Source organism: Centruroides sculpturatus, unplaced genomic scaffold, assembly GCF_000671375.1.
Source record: "Centruroides sculpturatus isolate CEXI.00-Female unplaced genomic scaffold, Cexi_2.0 scaffold725, whole genome shotgun sequence".
Lineage (NCBI taxonomy): Eukaryota > Metazoa > Arthropoda > Arachnida > Scorpiones > Buthidae > Centruroides > Centruroides sculpturatus.
The window spans coordinates 107,036-125,376 of NW_019384962.1; the positions used below are offsets into that span (position 1 = coordinate 107,036).

General features: G+C 30.7%; 1 pseudogene; it reads right to left on the reverse strand.

Annotated features, from left to right (window-relative positions):
* Positions 1 to 3,295: 3,295 nt before the first annotated feature.
* On the reverse strand, positions 3,296 to 17,780 carry LOC111632459 (annotated as a pseudogene).
* Between the last annotated feature and the right edge of the window lie 561 nt (positions 17,781 to 18,341).

The window sequence follows — 18,341 nt, forward strand, 5'->3', positions numbered from 1 at the left end:
CTGGATACATGGGATGTTTCTTACTTTATCAAATAAACTGAATTTGGATGCATTTACATATATAATTACTCTAGTTTTAAGTTAGACCTGTTTATTGAACATACAATAAAACAGTTTTATTTACAATTGTATAAATTAAAATTATTACAGTTGTAAATAATTTAATTATTAAAGACTATAATCATAAAAATTTATTTAATTTACATTATCATAAATCTTTTTTAAAAATTTGTATTGGGAGAAGTCACTAGGATTAATTTTTTTTTTTACACATATAGAGCCTCTTGAGTACTACATATCACCCGATCAAAGTTTGTAAAACTAATTGTACTCTCATCTTTGTTGAAAAAGTGCTTTTCCTCAATTTACATTGGATAATGTAAACTTCAGAAAATTGAGACTTTTGTAATGAGTACTACAACTGCTTGATTACAATAAACTTTAAGAAGTCTACTAGTTTCACAGTGTAATATTAAAATTTTCATCTGAAGATGAAATGTTCTAATATTTCTTAATTTGTTAGTTTATTGTACTATTCTTGTTTATTGGAAACTTTAAATAATAATGATAAATGAGACATCTTACATAAATTTACTTTTAGAATAGGACTTATTCATTCTTAAATAAATACAGTATTTCAAAATGTTTTGTAAGCTGTAAGAACTATTTTGACCAATTAAAACTGAAGATAGCCTATCAAATCAGTTATATTCTTGAACATAGAATAAATGAATGAATGTTCTGGCAACTGGAAGTTGCCAGAACATGAAGTAAATAAATGACTATTTCTACAGACTTTGTTGTCAATTTTAATTAATATGAAAATTAAAATATATTTTTGTAAAATTCACTCAGAATGGTACTCATTTAAATTGCCAGGTACATATGTTTTTATGTAAATGAAAGATAAATGTGAATACAAAATATACTTAATTTTAAACTTGGTCATTATGCAATGGTGCAATATGATGATTACAGACTAGACTCTTAGCTGCTAAATCATGACGACACATTTCTATTACTACACTTTGCAGAGCATTGCAGTAAGAAATCTTATTGAATATTATAAGGGATTATTGATAAATATTATCCAACATTCTATCTCATAATTTTGCCAATTAATGTATGCTTTAAAAAGTTGTAGTAGTGCACATTAAATTTTTAAAAAATAATAAATCATAAAAAATTTTAAAATGTTTTAGTGAAAGTCTGCTTTTTGGAGACATTAGAGATAAAAATTACAAAATCTATATTCAGTTAATAATAATATCTGATTTGGAATATGCAAGTGTGTCATTTTGAAAAAAGTATTCTATAATAAAATGTGATCATACAGTAGAATCTCATTTTAACAGATCACTTGGGCCACTGAAAAGCATCTTTTGTTCCAAAAATCCATTATACCACAACAACAGATAACCTATACTTGAAATTATTCTCTCTTGAGATTTCTATTCTTTATTGTATAGAAATACATATGTTACAGTATTGTATATTATGCTGTACATGTATAGCATAATATACATTGTAAACATAAAAAAGAGGTAAATTACATATGCTCATTAGCACTTCACTTGACTACGATTTTTTAAAAAACTCATCCATCTTCGTTTGTTTTGATGCCACTTTTCTGCTCATTGAATATAACAATTGCTTGATATTAGCAATGTCATATAGAACCTGTTTGTTTATGATGAAATACATCAGGAAGGTCTTCAAAACTCTGTGGCCTTACTAAATTTTGGGCACTATACTTGAATCACCATCTGATCACAATGTTCACTAAGTGACTCTTCCTCAATCGTATCAGTCTGCTGACTCTCTTCATACAATTCTTCAATTGTGCATGTCCCAAATGTAACAAGTGCATCATCAAACTATAAATTTCAAGAAACACCCAAATATTAACTAAACATTGAAAAAAAAAACAAAGTTTGCAACAGATGGGGGCTAGAAAAAATCTGCTATTCAGAGTTACCAATCTGCTAAAAGGAGGCAAAATTACATTGATTTTTTTCCCCCAGGTCAAAACCAAATCGGTTATTGTGAGAAAACAGTTGTTCCACAATCTGTTAAAACAAGATTCTACTACATTTTAAAAATTATTTTCAGTAATAGATGATCTGCAGTTTTATATAGAAATGCATGCAATAAATTTTTGTATGTTTAAATATAAACATTACATTGCAACATAGATGTTTATACAGTGATATATTTATTATGTATAACAATAAATCATAGCCTGCAGTCAGAAATTCGACTATTTGATTCACTTGTATAAGTGATTTTTATAATTCACTTTAAAATCATTATTGGAATGGACATGTTGAATATTAACTGGTAATGTGTCTACCTAATTTGTATTAGTCTGGTTCTTAGAGACTGAATTAAGTCCTTGGTTAACTAATTAATTCAAACTTAATATTTAAAGAAACCAAATTAATTTGATGATAGAATTAGCTCAAATTTTGGCACTGATTTAAACCATTATTTAAAATAAATATAATCCAAACAGTAATTATAATTCTGCTAGATAAATATATGTCTTGGTACAATTAAAGATACTCAAAAGTTACACTTGTATGATGTGATTTTAATGAAATATGCATATATGCCTATTATAATTATTTTCTGCTGTATATACTTTCCATTTATCTAACAAAGTAACTTTTAAACTTATATGCAGACTTAAAAATATTTCTTTATAATCCTTCAGTATGGAGTTATTGTGGCATCAATTCTCCCAATAACAACTGAAGATAATGATTATTCTGCTGAATGAAGAAGCAGATATATTGGAAGAAGTATCTTACTTCTGGAAAATTTGGAAGAAGATATTTCAGATGAGTCTTCTGAACCAAAATATGAATAATAATTGAAAATTGACTCAAATTATTAGTAATTCTAATTTTCAATTCTTTTAATTTATACAGAATAAAGAATTAAAATTAATAAAAAAAGATTCCAAGACATGAAAATTCTTTTATTGAAAAATAACTCTGTGGGCAGCATACATATATATGTATATACACTTCCATAGAGTAACAAAACTGATACAGGAACACAACCATGTAGTTTGTACGTATGAGACAGTTGCATCATAAAGTAAAAATATGGTTTATTTTTACACACAATTGTAACATACATGTTTAAAATGTACTAACAAAGGAACTGATTTGGCTAACCTTACTGGTTTGTAAGATTAAATTTCTGTCTGTTCTGATGCCTACCATTAAAAAATTCATTATTCTTAGGAACTTGTTGAGACAACATAAGCAACAGTAATTTATAGGAAGGAAATTCGAGGAACACTCGGCAGCAACAACAGGATTTATTATATTTCAACAGTGAAATTTACTTAATATTGTTTTTTTTTTCAGGAACTCTTCAGGAAGGAACATTCAGAGGGATAGAGCAGCAGTCAAACTGGGTAGAGTTAAAATGATTTTTAACAATCTCCTATACAAATCTCCCAATATGACACTGACTTAATATAGATATAACAGAAAGCATGAGAACAGACAGAAAAAAATATACATATTTATGCAAACACATACATTTTTATTTGGTCATGATGTCTATGACAAATAGTATTCTTTAGTAGGATATATTTTATATCTGATGACACTGTTTTAATTTACTATGCTTCTGCACGCATGCAGATATCATTTTTACTACAGGCCCTACTCCAATAAACTACACGTGTATTAACACTTCAAACAGAATTATCATCTAAACACAATTGTGCATAATTTCAGGAAGAAGGTATTCCAAACTCCAACTTTTAATTATATTTATATATAGCTTCGAATACTTTCTTCTGATGTTGACTTTGCCATGGCACAAATACACAGGAACTTGGTTCATTGCACTTATCTTGGGCAGTTATTAAGTGCAGTAAAATAGGCATGATTGCAGAGGCATCATCTTTGGCTGTCATAGACATATAACCAACGTTATTGTTACGTGCGATTTCTCATTAACACCGAAAAATTATATACATGAGAAATACCCGTTAGCCATATGCTCGAAGCTTAGTAATGTCCAGACAAAACCAGATGGATATATATATATATTTTTTTTTTTTCTTTATAACCAATTGTAGAGACTAGATGTCATACTTTCAACATCTACAATTGGAAACAACAACTTAGAGATAAATAAATCTGATACAAATGATAGTTTTATATATTTATAAATGAAAATTATAAAAGGTTCTTGTGCAATATTTGGTAAATTTGTACTTAGGAAGAAGCGATACGACCTTTCATCTCTAGTAACCTGGCATAAAATTAAGCATTTCCTTTGGCATAACATTAAGAAAAATCATATATAAGTGAATAAAAAAACTAGAGAATGAAAATTATATCTTTGGCATGAGGTAATTTTCATAGAGGCACAGTTTTTCAGGTACATTGTTTCATGTACAAGTATGAAAGAACATGAAGAAATGAAAGAATTTACTAACTAACAAATGTAAATTAATGGATACCAATAAATATTTACCAATAGAAACTTGAAATATAAAAATTTTCCAACATTCTGGTGTTCAAACAAATCAATAACATTAGGTATCTCGAACATCTTTCAATAAAAATTAGGAACTATTTTAGTAGTTATATGGTGCCAAAGGAAATGTCAACAGATCGATTGGTCCTCCTTTCATTTATACATACCTTGTAAAAGACAAATACATGCTAGCAAATACTAATTTAGATGCTTTGAGTTATAGGTTTCTACTGGACATAGTAAGTAACATTCTTAAACATTTAGCAGGCACTATGACATGACAGACATGAAATAAAAATTCTAAGACGTAGGACTATTATAAGTACATACCTCTTCGTCCGGAAACGATGCATTCGAGGACGATACTTTCATTCTTCATATACGCGATAATCAAAAATATGTGCTCTTGGGTATGGAGCAGAAAACATACACATCTAGCAGTGCTACTAATATTTAAAAAATTAAGTTAATTTCAGCATTCCTGCAATACACTATCTTGTCAATTCTTGTATAAGAAGCAGCAGAATGCTTTCCTTCTAACAAAAATTACTTCCTTTTTTCATTCTTTATCCATCGCTAATTACCAAAACTTATCAAACTAACAGTCAAAAACTCAAAAGAATGTTCTTTTCCTTTCAGATTTTCATAATTTCAAGCTCTTGTCTAAATAGCACAATCCCTCTATCAGCACATACAAGACCATCATAATGCAGGCAACAATCTTCTGAGGTAGATCATTGAAAAAAGTAATATCTTAGAAAATATATATATATATTTCTTCTTCTTATTAAGTACACAATTTAATAATTTATTGAAGGCATATTTGGTTTCTTTTATCTTATATGGACTTTTTAAAAGAAAAATACTACTCCACAGAGTCTTCTATTCTTGTGTGTAAATATATAATATATATAATTATAAATATTCTACTTTTACCATCCAGCAACACAGTTTTTTTCTAAGTACAGGGAGCTCTATTCTTATTTAATAACTGCTAATTCATGTTGTTACCATCTTCCCACCCGTCTATACTTCAATTTTAATATATTACATGTTATTTATAGACTTGGTTAGAAAGGTGAAACAACATGGTGCACAAAAACTATGTTTCGTTTTCTGTTTGTGGAAAAGCAGTCTGCCACCAAAATAGAAGGTAAGTGCTCTTTGAGCTTAATTTTTATTAAAGTTAGTTAAAGTACTGGCCGTAATGTCCCTAAAAGTAATAATAAATAGGAAAATCTTCCCATTAAATTGTTTAATTGATTCTCACCGAATCAGAGGTAAGAATGTTATAAACTTGGTTTCAGTAACATTCTTAAATTGTGTTTTTATAAATATATGTATAGAAGAATTGGAACAACTGTTTGGCACAAAGAAACGTTACAGATTGTTCTGTCGCTTACAACATGTGTATGGCATAACTGCTTTTCCGTGTTTCTCGAAAGAAGTCGTGGAGAAGATAGGCACCGCCATCATCCGTGAATAAACAATACATATGGCAGACGAGATGACTACAACAATGAAGGAACAACAGTGACAATAATTCAAATTGACCTGAGAGCAAACGAGGCCATACGGTACTATGTAAAATACCAGTATAAAATAGTGAGGGCCTCAACTCACCTCATGGAATGAGTTGAATCAGGAACTGATGCCATGCACAGACTTATGAAATAAGGCATTTGCATGACAATTACCATTTATAAAATGAGTAAGATGGCAAGAAGTATCGATCCGAACTTAATGATTTTTGCATTTAAAATAAAAGTTTTTAAAAAATTGGGAATTTGTTAAATAATGCAATCTCTGTTTGAGAGAAGATCAGTACCATAATTATATGTCATCTGTACAAAGGCTGATCATCTTTCAAACAAACTATTGATATGTATTAGGTGAAGTTATCTATCATCTGCTAATCGGATCAGTACAGCTTGTGCTCCTACTCGTTACTGATAGACTGAGTATTCAAAGAGTCCATTAGGAAAATCTAGCCACAGGTATGAGTTGTCATCGGTGCTTGGGAACTCGGAGTAGAACTTCCACTCTGACCAGAAAGATCACAGCCAGAATGGTGATGGCGATGGGGATTGTGCTGATGATTCTGATCCTGTCGTGTAGGATCTGAAAAAGAAAAAATTTTTTTGTTGTAGAAATCATAAATTGATATAGTCTAAATGTTAATTAATTTGAGAATATGACAGGTCAAAACAAATTAAAAATGTGCTGATTCATTGTACTTATGTAACACTTAACAAATTACAATAGTCTTAGAAAGATGATGATAAACTTCAGTAGTGGTATTTTCTCAATAGATCATACATTATGCAAGTTTTGATTTTATGATGTAGATCTAATGAGTCATAGTTGAGTTTAGGATTGGATTGGATTATTTGCACAAGGATTTGGACTTTCCTGGACCAACAAAATTACCTTAACCACTCAGCAGTGAGTGATGACTATAGTCGTCAAATTCTTTTCGGGGTATCACCAAAAACTAGCCTATAACTACAGCGAAAAAAAATTCACATAAAAAATGAATTATGTAACTAGTAAAGAAAAGTCTTTTTTTATTGACATAACTGTTTACAAAATCTTTTTCCAAAACAGTAATGAGAAAAATGCAAGGAAAAATACTTTAAAAATTTCCCACATTTTTTTCTCCACTACTGGGGATAGAACCATACCCGTCTAGTCCACTGTTAAAAGGTTAACTCAGCCAAGTAAGCAAAAAATTTTAAAATAGCTATATAAACCAGTTATCTTATTTGTATATTTTGTTTCCCTACTTTTATAGTTATCTCTGAAAATACTTAAATGTAAAAAAAAATTCAGCTGACAATGACAAAACAAGTATACAGGATGATTCAAATTTCTGCATAAAAAAACCAGATCATCTGAAAGGACAGTAATAATGCATGAGTGAGAAGAAGGCATTAATAATGTGTGTGCATTCACTTATAAATCACTGTATAATAAAATAAATCTTGAAAATTACTTATATGACATTGTTTTACAGTTTTAGTGTTAGCTTGGAGTGAGCAATTTGAAATTGATACAGCATGTAACTGTAAAATTAACATTGTTCACATGTATGTATAGGTACAAATATGAAAACAATTACCTGTTCTAAGATGAATGAACCAGAGCAGCGACATTAAACCTGCACCCGTCACAAATGATGCAAATGCAATTCCTACGACCATTTCCGTCGAAAGACCGGCAAAAAGCAATCGTTGTGATCCCTTTTCTTTAACTTGAGCATTGCTATGAGTTTTCACTGTTTTATGTTTATCGGGAAACTCGTTAGTTTTCTTTGTACTGTGACTGACATGAAATGAATCTACAGAAACAAAATATAAATTAATATATATGTCAGATGATGATGATAAATTTGAGTTTTATTAAATTATCTTTTACTTTTGGATTTTTCTGTTTTTGTTGAAGATACAACTTGGATAGGTCCACAAACTTCATAGCTAGCATAATTAGGCAAAGTTTCTGCATGAGATCTTGATCTTGTACCGGTATTAACACAATGGTCTTCAGGATTAACACACTAAATTCAATACAAATATTAGTAAAACACAAAATATCACACTTTATTACATAAGAATTATGCCAAAATCTTGAAATTTTTGAGATGCAGATCCATTAACTTACAGCAGTTATTCCATCAGTTTGAAGATAAGACAAAGAGCTACAAGGAATTAGATGACAATGCAAATAAAAACTATGATTCACGTGTTGTTCCTTCAACTGAAACGAAAAATAGCGCCGCTGATGGGTTATCTGTTTTCCTATTGATTCGGCAGATAGTAATTCGACGCTTCGATCAACAGGACATCTAAAAAGAAAAGTAAACATATTTTTAGATTTTTCAAATTACTAACGTAATGTAAATGTATTTGTGTGTAAATGTAGTAAAGATATTTAACCTGTGCTGAAGAAGGTAGTGCCTTCTACTTCTATCATGATGGTGGTTTCTAGCTTCTGATAACCAACATTGTTCTGGCATTACTCCAAAATAGGGACCTGTAGAATACATTATTACATTGTTACTTTCTTAAATTTACTGGTGTGATTAAAGTTAAACGATTTTGACTGTCCAACTAACCAGCTTCGATTCCAACTTGGACATATATAAAATCTCTGACAACAACCTTCAATGGATAAGCATGTTGAGGCACCATGTGATAGAAATTCTTATCCAGATAGAGACGTAACTTGTAGGACTGTGGTCTGATGATCTGTAATATTTAAAATTTTGAGCATATATTTTCATTAAAATGTATTAAAAATTATCAGTTTTTGGAACAGAATTACATTAATTTGTATTTGCATTGTTTTACATATCAGAATTATTAAACCATGAAGTTCAATTAATTAGTAGGTGGTAATACAGTGCTTCTTGATTTTGACTGAGTTATCTTACTTCCTCAGAATTCTATCTTAATGTAGTATAATCATTTGCTTTTATAGAAGTATTGCAAGTTAAGTAAATACATGCTAAGATATTTTGTAAAAAATATTAAGAACTTGAAATCTGTGAAAATTTTAACTCTAAATTCACATTAAACATTTGGAAATTTCCATTCAATAGTATTGCACCCAAATGAATTGCTAAGGTTATATAAATTAATTCTCTGAATAGTATTATGAAATATCAACAAAATAAAAATGTAATGTTACCTGTTCACCCAAATTATGTTCCCTACGACCAACAGAGAGATTATAAACACATTGAAAGCTGAGAGGTATTAAAATACTGCTAGCATCATCGTTGTCTGAAGAATCATTTCCAGATCCAGTCTCGTCTAGAATATCTTCATCATCTTGTAATGTATCCATTGGAGAGTGAAGGTTTCTTTCAATATGTCCTTTTTTAGATTGAATCCAAAACAAAATCTAAAAGAAGAAATTTTCATTATTATAAAGATATAATTGAAAATAAAATATTTCTTATATTCTATTCATCTATCAGAAGATACCTGATTGTAATATATTTTCTTGTTTCTTTCGGTGACAATTCTGGAACCACAACTCTGTAAGGATGATTCAATATAGTAGTGAGTTGAATTTGTTTGAGCTCTGCATGTTGGATCAGTCATGGTGATGTCTACTGTTCTCTCTTGTCCACCAATTATGGCTCTTAATGCTGACTCTACTTTATCCAGTGCAAAAGAAACCTTCACTCTACCATCCAAGCTCCATTTCTTGGATCAATTGAGCATTTGGTCTTCTTTCTTCATCTATAAATCCAAGTTTTATTATTATTATTTAAATAATATTTTTCATTTAATTTTAGATAGAGCACTTACTTTTATTGCTTCCTGATTTAGGAACCATGTAGGCTTTAGTTCCAGGAGATCTTAAACCTGATGACCATTTTGGAGCAGTTCCATACTGATTGATCATTCTTGCAAAAACTGAAGTATCTATAGACGAGGGTGGATCTGTAGAAACAATCTGACCTGCGGATGACTGGAGAGCAATCTGACCGCTGTCACTTTGGATGTTTTGTAATTTTTTGTCTGAAATTTATTATTAAAATGCCAAATATTTATTATATTTATGACACATCATAATTTTATTTTTACATAAAGTTAATCATTATATCTATAATGACCATTATTACCTTTCTTTCCATCGACAAAGATGTTCACTTTATTAGCAGATGCAGCTTTAGTCAATGTGAGAACAGGATTATAAAGACCTTCAGTTAAAACCAAAAGGCTCTCTGTGTCGTTAGGAAGGCTCACTTGCTCTACTTGCATAGGTTGGTAATTTGGCAAGGATCTTGCTTCCACTTCTTGTTCAGACTATTAAAAAAAAAGTAAGATAAATACAGAAATTACATATCAAATTAAAATTATTTAACAGGATGACAGAATAGAAATGACTTAAATCCAGAACAGTTCGAGGTATTGTCAACAGCAAAACTGTCCTGGAACTCTAAATTCCATTCTCAAATTCCAAAATGAAAAAAGTGACAGTGAAAAATATAATTACCACAATAGTTAGGATTCCTTTTATTCCCCAAGACTGAACTTTCCATTTTATTGATGTGTGACACTTCAAAACGATTAGTATATCTCTTTCAACAATGGGTTGGTTTAGTACGGATGCTTGAACTTCTCCTTGGGGTTGCAAATGGAGTAATATTTCACGGCTACCTGCGCTGTTAAGTAACTCTACTATGTGTACATCTCTGTAATATAAAATATAATTTTTAATGACACTATTTTGGAAATTATTCTACTAACAATTCAAACAATACCCATATGAAAATTTTGAAATTAAATAAATTTTGAGATTAAATAATAAACTTTTTATTATAACTTTATACAATAAATTGGGATAATAGTTTCAAAAGATTGATTAAAATATAAAAGGTCATGATAACTCCATGATTTATGGATTTTCTTAAACATTTTTTCATTAACAAAATTTCTGGATCCTTATCATTATATATAAAAATTGAAATATACTAGACATATCTAGAAATGAACTGTAAGCTGTGCATTGTCTTTATTAAAAGTGTTATCAAAACTGTCTTCAAAAGTGTCATTGTCAAAATATGTCATAAAAGTTGTGCTTAACATAAAAACTGTACTATTACATTTAGGTATAGCATTAACATATTACATTTTTGTGATTAAAGTAATGCTTGAATGTACTAAAGTGTCTTGTGATCATTTCATTCCAAGATCAGGACCATTCCATTTCAAAACTATTAAGGATTCTGTAGTAGCAACAGGTCTATATCTCACCAAAGCTCTATGTCTCTTGATTGTGGCTTGTAAATCCTTTAAACCCAGTGCTACTATAGAATCCTAGAATGATCCTGGTATTACTATAATAAAATAATATACTTTAAAAATAATAAAAAAACTGATTGTAGCAGTTTTAATTGTACTGTTTATGACATTTATCAAGTATACACTGTATCTTACCTTGCATAAGAATAAAACTTTCTTTCTGCCGCACATCCTATTACAGGTTGTGGTTGAATGTAGGAAGCCCAAACACGTTCTGTGGGAGCCATACTGGTTGTATCACATTGAGCAATGGTTTCACCATCTATGGAATTAAAAAGTAACATGAGTTTCTATTTTAGAAAATAATATAGAATTAAATTATCAACAGTTCAAATATTCTGATCAGAGTAACAATCTTAAAATTGTTTAAAAAATTCTTACTTGTTCCCACAGTTAATGTGACAGTATTAGCCACAGATATCCTTGATAGGGATGTTACAGAACCGTACTGTTGCTGTACCCATCCTAGTAATCTTCTGAGAGGTAGTTGTGGTTTTCTATTAGTAGATAACTTTAACGGTGCACTCGAAACTAATTGAGAAGGCTCGGTCACCTGAAATTTCATAATTGTGGATTTTTATATTTTTGGTAGAATTTCATACTCAAAAAGATTAAGATTAAGATACTCACCACAACAACAAGTCTTGAGGAACTTGAAATTCTTTCAACGAACAATTGCCACATGACAGGATTTGTGGCATGTAACACAACTACAAGTGGTCCCGCGTGGGTGCTGTGTTGTTGTTGTGGTTTGATTAATAAGGACACTGTCGGCAAATAGTCAGTCAGGGAAGTTAGGTTATAACCCGAACTACCCAAACTGATCACATGAATTTCCTGTAAAACAGAAATTCATTTCATTAATTACTTATAATGAGCATATAAATTTTTTTACAAATGTTAACTGATATTATCAATATAACAGAAAGAAGATATTAATTTCAAATTAAAATTGATCAGGAAACCAGAACAATGAGATTGTATTCTAGAAAAATTGTCCTTCCATAATTAAATTCATTTTCAAATTCAAGAAATGAAAAAGTTAAAGAAAATGGCAAAGAAACTTATTTTGTTTAATAATGTTATAAAATTATACAAAATACTAATGGATCCAAAATATTGTGCTATTTCAAAGACCCTTAAAAACAATTTATTGCCATTTCAATTGAATGCATTTGTGTATAAATTGGATTAAAGTAATTTATACTCTCATTTCTACTAAGGTGAACTGAAATGTTTCATTAATTTCAAATATCAGTTGATATCTCTGAAGTGGTTATTACACAGTTTCAAATGACCAAATGATGTGTTCAGAAAAAAACTTTGAAAACATTTTAAGAATACTTGATAAAAAGGTATCATTTCTATCATTCAAACAGTTCTTTTTACACAAAGCGAATGTGTACACGATTAATATGATTTACCAATTTGAATTATTTTCTGCCGATCCATACCAATTTACATCATTTGGTATCATTTGCCATTCAACAATGATTTCTAATGATGTTTTTACTAGGCTTGTTTCTGTATAATTGCCCATCTTTGAGGCAATTATCAGGCAAGAATGCCTTATCAGCAAACAAAGAGTTAAAGATCGGTGCTAGGAAATGACACCCAAATTAAACTTTTATAAAAGGGGCGATAAATATGTTAATTTTTACATCTTAATTTAAAATTTTATTTATATTTATGATAATATACAAGATGAATTATCTGGCGGTCGATCTAATCAATGATTGATGATTCACCGCTCAGGATGATTCACAGTGGAAGTGAAAAACCCAGGGGTACCGATGAATAAAAGCGGTTGTACTTTTAAAAATTATACGTTTTTTTAAACAAAAAAGTATTTCGTGTGTACAAGAAGCCATGGAGTAACTAGAACTGTAAGTATTTAACAGTTCTAGTTACTCCACGTCTTGTATATTATATAAAAGAGCCCAAGTAGGATGAGATCTTGGAGCTTCCTGTTTCGGTTCACAGATGGCGCAACGGTCTTGTCTGGGAGCGAAGTGACAGAGGACGTAACAATGGATCTTTAATTGCATCATCCATCGAAGTAAATGATTTCTTACGAAACCAGAATCAAATAATTGCTATATTTTTCTACTGAATAGAAACGTATTTGTAAATAATTATATATAATAACGGGTGTATTTTTTATATAATACATATAAAAATTTTTAATACATAATTATGGGTGTGTTGCTGAAAATACAAGTATTCTTGTCTCTTTTGTGGTGATTATATAAGAGAAAAATCGTCCCTTTTTTTCTTTTAAATTTAGCGAGTTTTGTGAGCCACATTCAAAATTTTAGATCCGCATTTATTATTTCGAAGAGAGGATAAGGATAAATGTGCAGAATCTTGCGAATTAAAATTCGCAATTTGAAATTATAATGCTCACTGAATACAGTCGAATGCTCACTGAATACCCTCTATAACACTGTTGATTTTTTCGTTTTATATGAATTCTATGTTGTACGAGTTACTTAGATCTTACAAATACGTGAGCCATTCACAGCCCGGCACACGTATTTGTAAAATCTAAGTGACTCTTACAACATGGAATTCATATAACACGGAATTATCTACAGTGTTATAGGGGGGTCTACTTGTATATCAAATATTGAACAAACTTGAAAAAAATCATTCTCTGATGGTAAATGTGGTGAAGATATCGCTGCTTTGCTTTGTTAATGTCATAATTAAAAACAAAAATTTGTTAATTTTAGAAGGGAAGCATTTAAAACTAATTGACTAATAACTGAATACAAGTTGATGAACTTTGATGGGAATCAAATGGAGGTAGAAGTCTGCCATTTTACATGATAAAAGCAAAATCTTTTTTTAGTTGTGCCACTATCAAAGCAAAGCATCGATATCGGTTCTTCAAAGTAAAAAGTCTCAATGTTTTTCACCGTCGTGCTTGGAATTACTTCGAATTATCATAAATATCATTAAAACTATAATAATGTTTACGATAATTCTCCACAAATTATTTCTCTTTAATCATTGAAACCATCAATGATTAATGTTTATTTCTCCAAATTGTACATTTCGGCGAAATTTGTGACAAAATGCTTAACTTTGCAACTATTTTTTAAATTTATTTTAAAATGGGATGCATAAAACCTCGTTATTCTGACTCCTTTAATCAGTATTCAGTATGCAAAAAAATTCGGATCGAATGCTAACAAAGTTTTTTGTTGATTATTAATTCATTAATGAGCGTAATTAGCATTTGAATCAGATTCTAAAAGATGATTTACAAAAAGATAAATCAATAAAACTAGATTCAAATCTACACTAATTCTATAAACTCCTGATAAAAACTTTGCTAAGCAACATAGGGAAACAAGGGAACAAAGCATCAGTTTTTCCTTTGTGAAATGGGCCTCCAGAAAGCCATTGATGGTTATACAAAAAAAAGAGGGCTTTAAAGGAATCCAAAATAGTTATAAACTGTTCTACAGTGAGAAAATTCTCTTATTTTCTGTGCATAATTTGAATATTTAAATGTACTTCGTATGGTTTCATCTGCTACGAAACCATGCAATTCTGTAATTTCTTTCTAAGTGAATCATTGAATTGAATATTCATAGCATTGATTTAGTTACATCCAAACTGTATTGTAGCAGTTACAATTTCCTTGATTTGAATGGCTTTAACCATAAATTTCCATAATATTAGCCATAAATTAGCCACAACTTCCATAAATTACACAACTTACCTGAGAAGTTGAAGTGATATCCTGGCTACTGCATCCAGTCACTATCGCAACTTGATCCAGAATGGGTGTGACATAAGGAGATTGGAACTGACGTTTAACAACGCAACTGGATGTGAATCCATCGTCTATAAATATATAAATCTTTTTTAGAATTTGAAGCATAAATTCTGCATTGTTCTAAAAAAAAACCTGTTGAACTGATACATCAGGTGAAGTTATGCGAGTTGGGAGTGACGTCCTTGATCCCCAATCGAAGGGGGGTACAAGGAGGAGAGGATAGGGTTGAGTTAACCCTTCCCTCTCGACACGGAAGGGAAGGGTTAAATCATTCAATTGACTCGTGACGCACGTGACTCCTATGGGGCAGCACACGAAAGGGTTAAATAGACGATTCGGAAGAATGCGGAAATACTCTTTGACATCTTTTTTTTTGTGTATCAATAAGAATTTCCATCTAAAAAAATCTTTACAGACCTTTTTTAATGTGATAATTCCTATTGACCACTTTTTACTAGAAAATTCGACTTTTAGATATATCAACGACCATTTTTTTTACCTAATTTTTATGTCTAAAAGTTTTGATTTTTGAGTTCGTAAATTACTTTTTAGATAGGAATTCATCAATTAGATATTATAGATTTTTAGGTGATGATTTTTTATTATAAAGAAAAAACACCATCTAAAAACTTTTGCTTAATATTAAATATATGATTATAAACATAAAGAAACATTTAAAATGTAAACAGCTGGCTGAATGATTGCCTTTAACATCTGGTCCCAGGATGAATCACTAAGCAACTAATCTTTTATACTTTCTTCACACCTCCCATCATTAGTATCCTACCTCGATAAAGCGTTTATATATATCTAAATTGAAATTTTGATGCGTAATTTCGAGGATTTTTCGAATTAAGTAATTGTGAACACCAAATAATAGGTTTCTTTGTGATGAGTCATAGCCGCTTGTAAAGTTCATTCGAGCCAATTATACCAATATCGATTTACAAAATTTCATCAATTGGTGACTAATACAGATTTTAAATATATTTTAATTAATTTAAAATTGAGTTTATGGAATTAATTGAAACTACGATTTAAATATATCCATTTAATTCAATAGAGATCGTAGAATTTTATGCAAAGAGTACATTGAGGCTTGGCTTATATATGTGGATCAAGCATCGATTTTGTGTCGATGCTTGATCCACATTTGAATCATTCCAGCTGAAGTTTGATCCATAGCTCTAATGAAGAAAATAAAGAAGGGTGTAGAAGAAATACTACAGTTTAACGTGTAGACTAATTTCCGAACACGAAAACAATCCGATGGCGTGGAAAGCACCACTAAGTTTATTTATATCCAAAAAAGATTTGTGTTTTACGAGTGTATAAGGAAATCGAGCAAAACCAGATGTTCACTTCTCCTCGCTTCCTGAGCAAAAAATAAAATTAAAAAAAAAAGCAGCACAAGAAAGGCAACCTGCTCGATCGTCATGGCAACAATAAGGGATAAAATCGACTCGATCCGTTTCACACAAACTCCCATCTGTTACCTCATCGTCGACGTCCATCTGGTTCCCACCCATCAGTGAGGGGTTCGGAAGAGAATAAAAAACCCTCACAAAAAAAGCACGTCCCCTATTGGTAGGGGAAGAGCTCCTGTTAGCCCCTGGGGAAACTAAGGGATAGAGAGGAAGAGTGGGGAGTGTGCACACAAAAAAATGACCTAATCTCCTAGCCAGGTGATTTTATGCAGTCCCCCTCGGGGTTTCGGGGTTTGGACCGTGAGAAAGGAAAAAAATACATCGGGGGATCAAAAAACGAGGGAAGGACCTATAGAAGCATTTTTTTTTTAACTCCCCTCCCCGGGTCCTGGATTTAAAACATTATATAGCTATTGTTATACTATGACCTATCACAGCTGTTACTGTTCGCCTTCGTTAAATATTCCAAAGAAAAAACTAGTAATATAACACGTTAAAATCACTAATTTCGGGTCTTGTTAATTGCAATTAACAAGCAAATCGTGAACATTTTTGGTAGTGACATTTTCGAAAGCGATTAAAGTAGCGTTATGTTTCACTGTCTTGTTATCATTTAACAAGGATATGAAGATAACAGTGATGAATGCTGTTGAAGTGATTATCGATGTGATGATTCTAAGTTCAAGACAAAGGAGGATAAAAAAAAAAATCACTTAATTCTGCTCATGAGGACCATTAAACGGAACTAAAATGATTACTTCTTATCGCTAAAGATCTTAATCAGATTATATTCTAAAAATACTACAAATGATAACCAGCAGCTTGTCGATTTTTTGAAATCAAAGATAATCTACAACGTAACAATATATAGATTTTATGTGTATTTATACACATAGCGTCTTCTGAAAATTATTGAGGAACATAAAATCAAAGCCATAGCTCAATTTTATATATTTTTAGAAGAGATAAAAGCTTTATTTTTAAAGAAATTGATAAATTTAAAGGGAACTGCCGGATGGTTGGTTTCTATCATTATAACCTAGGTCGATGCAGGGAGGGAGAATTAGGGAGTCGACCAGGAGACGAGGGGTGTCGAGTATTGATCTCCTCGACCCTCATCTTGTGACCGAGTTCCCTCCAGCTCTACGAAAACCAAATCAACCGAAACACCCAACGTCCTCCCTTACTTTGACTAAATCCATCCATTCGTTTACTAGTTACTACCCATCTAGACATTGTAGTAGTAGTTACTACTACAGTAATATAACACAATAGTTTACTAAAAGGGAAACTGTTTATGTATATATTGAGCTATTGATGTATCCAAAAAGACACCAAAATTACAAAGTTAGAGATAAAAAATGATGAATTTTCTGATAAAATTCCAAAAAGTACAGGGTTTTTTTTAACAGAAAATTCGAATTTACAACTGTTTATAACTTAAATTTCGTTTATATCTTATAATTGATTAGAGCTTGGATTACGTTACAGATCGTCATTGTTTATCCATTTCTATCGAGATTCTGAGTCACCAATCAACGAAACTTCTTGGCAAACTAATAAATATGATTCTGTTGTAAATTTTTCAAATGATCTATAAGTAAATTTAAAACGAATTCATAAAAATAGCCAGATAAAAATATTGTAAGTCGGAATTCTGAATCACCAAATCGATTTTTCTACTTGAAACCGGAACATTTCACTCTCTAAGCATGACACTATAAGCACTATCTCGAGCCATAAGTACCATAAAAATCAATTTCTATCCCAATCAAATTATTACCACGTTTAATCAAA